Source organism: Babylonia areolata, chromosome 10 (genome assembly GCF_041734735.1).
Source record: "Babylonia areolata isolate BAREFJ2019XMU chromosome 10, ASM4173473v1, whole genome shotgun sequence".
In the NCBI taxonomy this organism is placed as follows: Eukaryota; Metazoa; Mollusca; class Gastropoda; order Neogastropoda; family Buccinidae; genus Babylonia; species Babylonia areolata.
In genome coordinates this window covers 15,017,127-15,025,123 of record NC_134885.1, presented here as the reverse complement: position 1 = coordinate 15,025,123, position 7,997 = coordinate 15,017,127, and positions in this window count along the sequence as shown.

The following is a 7,997-nucleotide window of genomic DNA, read 5'->3' as shown; positions in this document are numbered from 1 at the left end:
CATGTGTCAGGGACTGAAGGTCCGGAAACCAGGTCTGGGCTGGCCATTTCGGCGCAATGAGGATCAGCTGCGGGCGTTCCAATCTGTCTTTCCGTATCACCTTGGACAGAATTGGAAAGGGAGGAAACACGGAGGCAATCAGACTGCTCCAGTCTAGAGAGAGAGCATCCACTGCCCACGCTTCTGGATCGGCAACCGAAGAGACATAAGTGGGAAGTCTCTTGTTGAACAAGGTCCACCATCGGTCGAAACCACTGTTCCCACCCCCCCTGAAGGCTGTCCTTGTCCAGGGTCCACTCTGTGCGTATGACACTCTTGGATCTGCTGAGAGCATCTGCCAAGATGTTGGCTTTTCCTGCTAAGTGTCTCGCTGAAAGTGCAATGCCCTTGCTGTGGCACCAACGGAGGAGAGCCTCGGTCCGCAGGGAGAGGTCTGCCGAGTGCGCTCCCCCCCATTTGTTCACATAACATGCGACCGTCGTCTTGTCCGTGAACAAGCGGATGGTTTTGCCAGTGGCCTCCCCCATGAAGTGCAGGAGAGCCCTGCGAACTGCCTCCAGTTCCAGAACATTGATGTGGTATAGGCGCTCCTCCGGGGACCAAGTCCCTGCTGCATGGAGTGAGTCCATGTGGGCTCCCCAGCCCAGGGAGGAGGCGTCTGTGAAGAGTGCCACCTGAAGAGTAGGTGGGGCTATGGGCACCCCCTGTGTCCGAAGAGGGGTGATTAACCACTCTGATGTCACCTCGAGGAACCACTCGCCCAGACATACCTGGGTATCCCATGGCTGAGTGCTCTGGGACCGGCGTAACCTCAGTGCCCTCTGGAGAGGGCGCTTGAGAACCCTGCCCAGGGGAATGAGAGGTGCTGTGGACCCCATCATGCCCAGGAGGGAAGAAAGTGTCCGTGCTGTACCTTGGGAGGAGCGGCACAAGTGGCTGAGGAGGCCTGCCAGACGGTCCCAGCGATCTGGCGTCAGAGAGACTATCATGGACCGCGTGTCGAATCTCATCCCTAGTCGAAGAACTGACTTGGGGACAGATCGCATATCTCCTGGTCCATGAGGAAGCCCAGTTGGGAGCAAAGGTCTAGAAGTCTGGCCGTATGACTCAGGCACAGGGCCTGCGACTGGGCCAGGATAAGCCAGTCGTCCAGGTACATACAGAGACAAATGGATTCCGAGCGGACGATGGACACCAATTCCCGCACCACCTTGGTAAACAGGAAAGGGGCAAGGGACAAACCAAATGGGAGGGCCGGGAACTGGAACCCCTTGTCCCTCCACACGTACCTCAGGTACCGATGGGATGCCGAATGGATGAGGATATGAAAATAAGCATCTTCCAGATCGATAGAGGTAGCCCAATCGCCTTGTTGGATGGTCTCCCGAATCTGTGCCTGTGTGTCCATCTTGAATTTGATTTAGGGGAGGAATTTGTTGGGGACAAGTCCAAAACTGGTCTCCACCCTCCCGAGACCTTTGGAATCATGAACAACCAGCCGTAAAAACCGGGGCCCGGGTCCGAGAGTTGAGATATAGCCCCTATGAGGAGTAGGTGCGATATCTCTTTCTCTAAGACGCTCTCCTGCTCCTTCGAGCTTGGCACCTAAGGAGGAGGAGTGGATCTTAGAGGGGGGCAGTCCTCCGCTCAAGGCAGCATGTACCCCGACTCTAGCACCGACACAATCCCGTCGTTGAGTCCCAGAGCACGCCACTGATGTGCATGCCGGGACAAGTTTCCTACTTGGAGGGGCTGAATGACTGGCGGTGATGAATCGGGGCCCAGTCATTGGGGGTGCTGCCTTCTGGCCTTGGGCATGGCCGGTCGGCTTGGACGGACATAAGGTGGTTTATTCCTCTGCCGCTGATTCTGCACACGCTGCTTTGACTTAGGCGACGTGGTATATGGATGGGCCCTGGTGGCTGGTCTCTTCAATGGCATAGAACCCTGGAGCCCCTGAGAGGTGTGGGCCAAATATGAGGCCACCTCCCTGTTTGTCTCTGCCCTGTGGCTGACAAAATGGGGCGCATACTGGCCGAAAAGGGAGTGCTGCTGTGCTGGGATGGACCGCAGGGCAGCCCTCTCCTCCACAGGAATGTTAGAGAGGCTGAGAATGGCATCATGCCGCGCTAGCACAGTATTGAAGTGAAGGCTGGTAGCTGTGTCTGCAGCTGCCGTGAGACCAGATGTTACCCTATTGCCAAAAGCGTTTAACCTCTGGTCGGTGAAGAGGCCAGGTGGGACAGAGGAAGGAGACCCCTGTCCTGATTAACCGGACGCTGTTCCCACAGCTCACTGGCCCTGTGGAGGAACGCGTCGAAGAAGGTGTAAGCCGTGGAAACCTCAAGGAGGCAGCGGCGGGCCAATTTGTCCCACTCTGCTAACGTTTTAAAGGATAGGGTAGCTGAAGTGGGGAAGGTGGTGCGCTGTGAGACCAACATCCTGTCTTGTGCGGAGGGCTCTGCTTCGCTGTAGGCAGGGTGGTCCTGTGTGTACCAGGACCACACCCCTCCCTTGGAGGAATCTTTAAGGAACTTTCCCGGGGAAAAGGCGCCCGGGGCAGAGAGGGACTCCCTGCCTGGAGGAGGGATGGAAGCAGCACCCCTGACAGTACAGGCTGGCTTATTAAGCCATTCCTGCACCATTTCTGGCACTCTGAGTCGCCTTGTGGTTCTGGAGTTAGAGTCACATGGCGTAAGGAGGGTCAAGGGTAACAAAGTAGCCTGAGGGACTGATTTGGCATACGTGACCCTATTGGGGAGGGTCAGTTCGAGCTTGGCAAAGTCTGAGTTTGGTTCAGGCTGGTCCCTAGGGAGGCGTGGGCTCAATCTGTCCCCCCTGGGATGTGGGTGAAGTGTGCTCATCTGCTTGTTCGTCCTCATCCGAAGACAGGGGCTCCCACTCTTGTTCGCAGTCCATCCCTTGCTGGGTGCCATCCCAAGTGGATGTACCCACTGGGGTGTCCTGTGAGCTGTGGTCAGCCCAGCGGGATGAGCTGGGACGATCCCGAGCTGGGACCATGGCCGCCACTGTTATGTCCTTGACACCTGAAGCGGGTGGGGAGTGTGTGGACCATAGGTCCAACCATGCTTGGGATGGTGGGTGCCACACCTTTTCAGAGAGGGCGTCCCTGGATGCAAGAGGGACCCACGAGTGGTGTGAGGGGACAAGCACCCACTCATCTCACTGTAGGACCGAGGGCTGGGCAGGTGGAGACAGAGCGTAAACCTGACAAGATGGCGTGGAGAGCCTTGGCCAAAGGAATGATTCAGCGCTTATAGCTTTTAGAGGCGTTTGATTGGCTGAGAGCGGGCGGGCCCGTCTTTTCACTGTTAGCCGCACCAAATTTGGCCAAGCAGAGCAAACCAATAGGCCTAGTTTGCATCAGTTTGACATGGTACAGTATATGACACCAAAATATGTATATGTTCCATGACTTTGCTGTACATCAAAATTGGTAAGATCAGTGTTTGAATATTGTATCATAATCAAACATTTTCATAACATATTTCTTTTACAGTCAAACAACATGATTTTATTAGTTACACTACACTGTGTGTGACCAGACTTTTTTTCAAAATCAAATCAAATATAATAATAATAATACTAGAAATAAAAACAAGACAATATCTAAATTTTTAATCTATTCTGTGTAACAGACAATTCTAACAAATCTGCTACAAAACTTGCTCAAGAACACACACACACAAAACTGGGCCAGTTTAATTTCAACATAACTGCTAAATCAATCCCTTGCAATTCAAAATATTTTTTTTTCTTGAATCTTGAATACTTCACCTGGATATGATCATAAAACGGAAATAAAATGAAGCTGATATCAAAGTTATTTGTTGTCCATTCACATGGATCGTTTTGTGACAATTTTGTCAGGATGGATGAGCCACCATGGAATAGAAAACCTGTTCTGTAATGTTCTTTCTTCTTCTTCATTTGTGGGCTGCAACTCCCATGTTCACTTGTATTTATTTACATGAGTGGGCTTTTACGTGTATGCCTGTTTTTACCCCGCCATGTAGGTAACCATACCCCTTTTTCCCGTATTAATGTTCATTCATGTTGTTTGTGTACAATAAAGGATGGATTGTATGTTCTTGAAATCAACAGTACTTTCAGATTAATCTAAATTTTCCTCAATAAATGTAGGAAAAAGTATAGATTAAGTAGGCCTGTGCGTAAACATAACTTCCATGCAGATCATTTGAATGTTTGTTATATGTCAGGTCAGAGGCTTTTCTCTGCTACTGGTAATCATGTAACCCAGTACTACCTGCCGCATGTGGGGAGTAAACCCAACTTGAAAAATCTGATCAAGAGAGGGATAATCTCTGCCAGATTCAGCACATCATTAAAGATGGCTTTTAATGGAGGTGGTTGCTGGCCCCCTATACATAACATGCGGCAAGCCTGCCCCACAGGTGTGTGGATACGCCCTGGCACCCACGAACCAGCCCCATGCATGGGTCAAACACCAAGAGGTAATACCAACGGCAGAGCAGGCGGAAGAGGAGACATCTCCCAAAGGCTGCAATGGCAGACAAGGATGCCAACAATGGGCAGGGAGACTTGCCAGCATGCCGAAAGAATTGCCGTGGACCCACAACATTTAGGGCTTGTCTACCTAGAGTGTGAAGCCTGGATTCAGTGGACTGCCCAGAACCATCATTGGTTCAACGGGCAGAAAGGCATTTCTCAGCAATGTGCCATGAAGCACTAAAAGGGCGCAGTGAGACACAAGCAGAACACTGCTGGCAATCCGCTGCATCCTGATCTATCTCCAGCTGTCTCAACTATGTCTTGCTACTGGGTCCAGACAGGCTGGGACGAGAGAGTGAGGCTGACGACCTGCGCAACTCTCCCTCACTCTAATCCAAGTCAAGCGCAAGCCATGACTTCAAAATACACTGCGCAACAACTAAAGTCCTGTGGCGACTGGGAAGTGGTGAAGCAGCAGGTGTGGAAACACTGGAAGCTGTAGTTACAAACCTGTACATTGGCCGCCCAGGGCATAGGGTCACTCTCTACTGGACTGAAGTGGAGTTTGGCAGCCCCCTGAGTGTCTGAGCAGCCCTCTTTACAACTGCTGTGCTCACCTCCATGGAGAAAGGGACTAGAAAAGGTGCCCCAAACATAGCCTGCTTCACTTCTCCATGGCCAGCTTATCGCTCTTGGTGGGGATCCCTCATAGCAGTCAACAAACAAAGAAGAACAAAATAATGGTGCTCAACCTTGGCACATGGAATGTGAGAACTCTGCTGGATAACATCAGGGCAGACAGACCAGAGAGAAGAACTGCACTGGGTGTCAGAGAGCTGTCATGTGGACATAGCAGCTCTCAGCAGAATACGCCTAGCAGACACGGACCAGCTTGCAGAACGTGGTAGTGGATACACGTTCTTCTAGAGTGGTTGCAGCAGCACTGACCAATGAGAAGCAGGCATGGGATTTGCCATCAAAACTCACCTCGCCTGTAAACTTACGAAGCTTCCAGAGGGTATCAACGACCGCCTGATGACACTTCAGCTCCCACTTTCAAACAAGAGTGTAACGCTGATTAGTGCCTATGCTCCCACCACGACCAACCCAGATGACATTAAAGACAAGTTCTATGAAGAACTCAACACCCTCATTTCAGCAGTCTCACAGTCTGAGAAGCTCATTGTTCTTGGGGACTTTAATGCCAGAGTAGGTACTGACTACCAAACCTGGGAAATGATCGCTGGAAGACATGGCACTGGCAAGTGTAACAGCAATGGCCTTCTGCTCCTCAAGACATGTGCCACACATAACCTTGTCATCACCAACACCCTGTTCCATCTAACCATCCATAACAAGACATCATGGATGCACCTTCACTTGAGGTACTGGCATCTCACAGACTACATCAAGACCAGGAAGAGGGGCAGACAGGACATCAGAGTGACGAGAGTCATGTGTGGTGCTGACTGCTGGACCAACCACTGCCTTATTGTATCCAAATTCAGGCTTCGCATTCTGCCCATGAGAGGAACCCAAGGTCAGAAGACTGCCAAGAGGCTGAATGTTTCCAAGCTGAAAAGCAGCAAGGTTGCAGAAGAGCTCGCTGATGACCTTGAAGGCAGACAGCCAGACACACCACAGAAAGATGGGACCAGCGTTGAGGAACAGTGGGGGTGGCCTTAAGAGATACTGTCTACACTACTGCCTTTGAACATCTCGGACCAGCAACCTGAAGAAACCAAGACTGGTTCAATGAGAAAGATGAAGAAACAGAGGCACTGATAACATAGAAAAATAAACTGTTCAGAGCGCATCACAACGACCCCACATCACAAGCCAACGAAGATGCCCTTACTAATGCAAAAAGAAAGGTGCAGAAGAAACTTCACGAGATGCAGGACAGCTGGTTCAGCAAGAAGGCAGATGAAATCCAGATGAGTCCTCCGGCTCCTCAACCATCCTCAATGCAGATGGGACACAGCTGCTGACAGAAAAGAAGCAGATTCTGGAGTGGTGGGCTGAGCACTTCAAAAACGTCCTCAACCACCTTGCCAACATCAATGACGAGGCCATTGCTCGCCTGCCCCAGGTAGAGATCAACGAGGACCTCGACACTCTCCCTACAGAAGATGAAGTCATGAAGGCAGTGAAGCAACTCTCCTGTGGCGAAGTGCCAGGATCTGATGCTATGGCTGCTGAGGTATACAAAGCAGGAGGCCCTGTCATAATGCAAAAGCTGACTGAACTCTTCCAGTCCATGTGGAATGAGGGACAGATCCCACAACAGTTGAAAGATGCCAGCATAGTCCACATCTACAAGAGGAAAGGCAACCGCCAGTCTTGCGATAACCACTGAGACATCTCCCTCTTGTCCATTGCTGGGACGATTCTGGGTTGTGTCCTGCTCAACTGCCTTCTCCAACATCTTGTGTTTGTTCTGTATTGTCCATGTGTTCTGTGTGGCTTGTTCAGGATTAAAGAGGCTATGCCAGACTTGAATAAAAGCTAATTTGTATTTGCACATTTCTTCTGTCTTTGCTGCTGTGTGCACATGCCAAATGATCAGTATAAGGACAAGCCTGGCACCTCCTTTTTTGAGGTTTGTTCCAATGTACCTTTTATTTACCTGTGTGCTAGCTGAATCGGTAGCGTAAGCAACACTGACTTGAAGTTGTGTACCTTGTGAATGGAGAGAGTTACCACTCTTTACTATTTGTTAATCTTGAGCAAGGTCTCCTCCCAGAAAGCCAGTGCAGCTTCCGTGCTGAATGTGGGACTGCCGACATGATTTTTGCTGCGCGCCAACTCCAGGAAAAATGCCAGAAGCAACACAGTGACCTCTTCATGACATTTGTCGATCTGACCAAGGCTTTCGATACGGTCAGCAGAGAAGGCTTATGGAAGATCATGGAAAAGTTTGGCTGCCCCAGCAAGTTCACCACAATCGTCCAGCAGTTCCATGACGCCATGATGGTGAAAGTTCTGGATGATGGAGATTAGTCAGAGGCCTTCCCAATGACAAACGGCATCAAACAAGGCTGCTTTCTTGCCCCGACTCTGTTCAGTATGGTATTCTCCGCTAAGCTAACAGATGCCTTTCCTGACTGTGAAGAAGGAACCCATGTCAGGTACAGAACTGATAGGACATTGTTCAATCTCAGGCACCTGCAGGCTGTTACAATGGTGAAAGTGACTGTCATCAGAGACCTCTTGTTTGCTGATGACTGTGCACTCAATGCCAGCAAGGAGCTGAAGATGCAGTGTGAAATGCACTGCTTCTCACAAGCCTGCGACAACTTCGGTCTCACAATCAGCTAAAAAAATACGGAAGTTATGTACCAGTGTGCCCCAGGAAAGTCATACCAGAAGCTGCGCATCACGGTAATGGGGCAGAACCTCCAGAACTACCTGGGAGCATGCTCTCTCGTGCAGTGAACATTGACACTGAGGTCAACAACAGGATCGCCAAAGTCAGTGCCGCATTTAGGAGACTCCGTGAG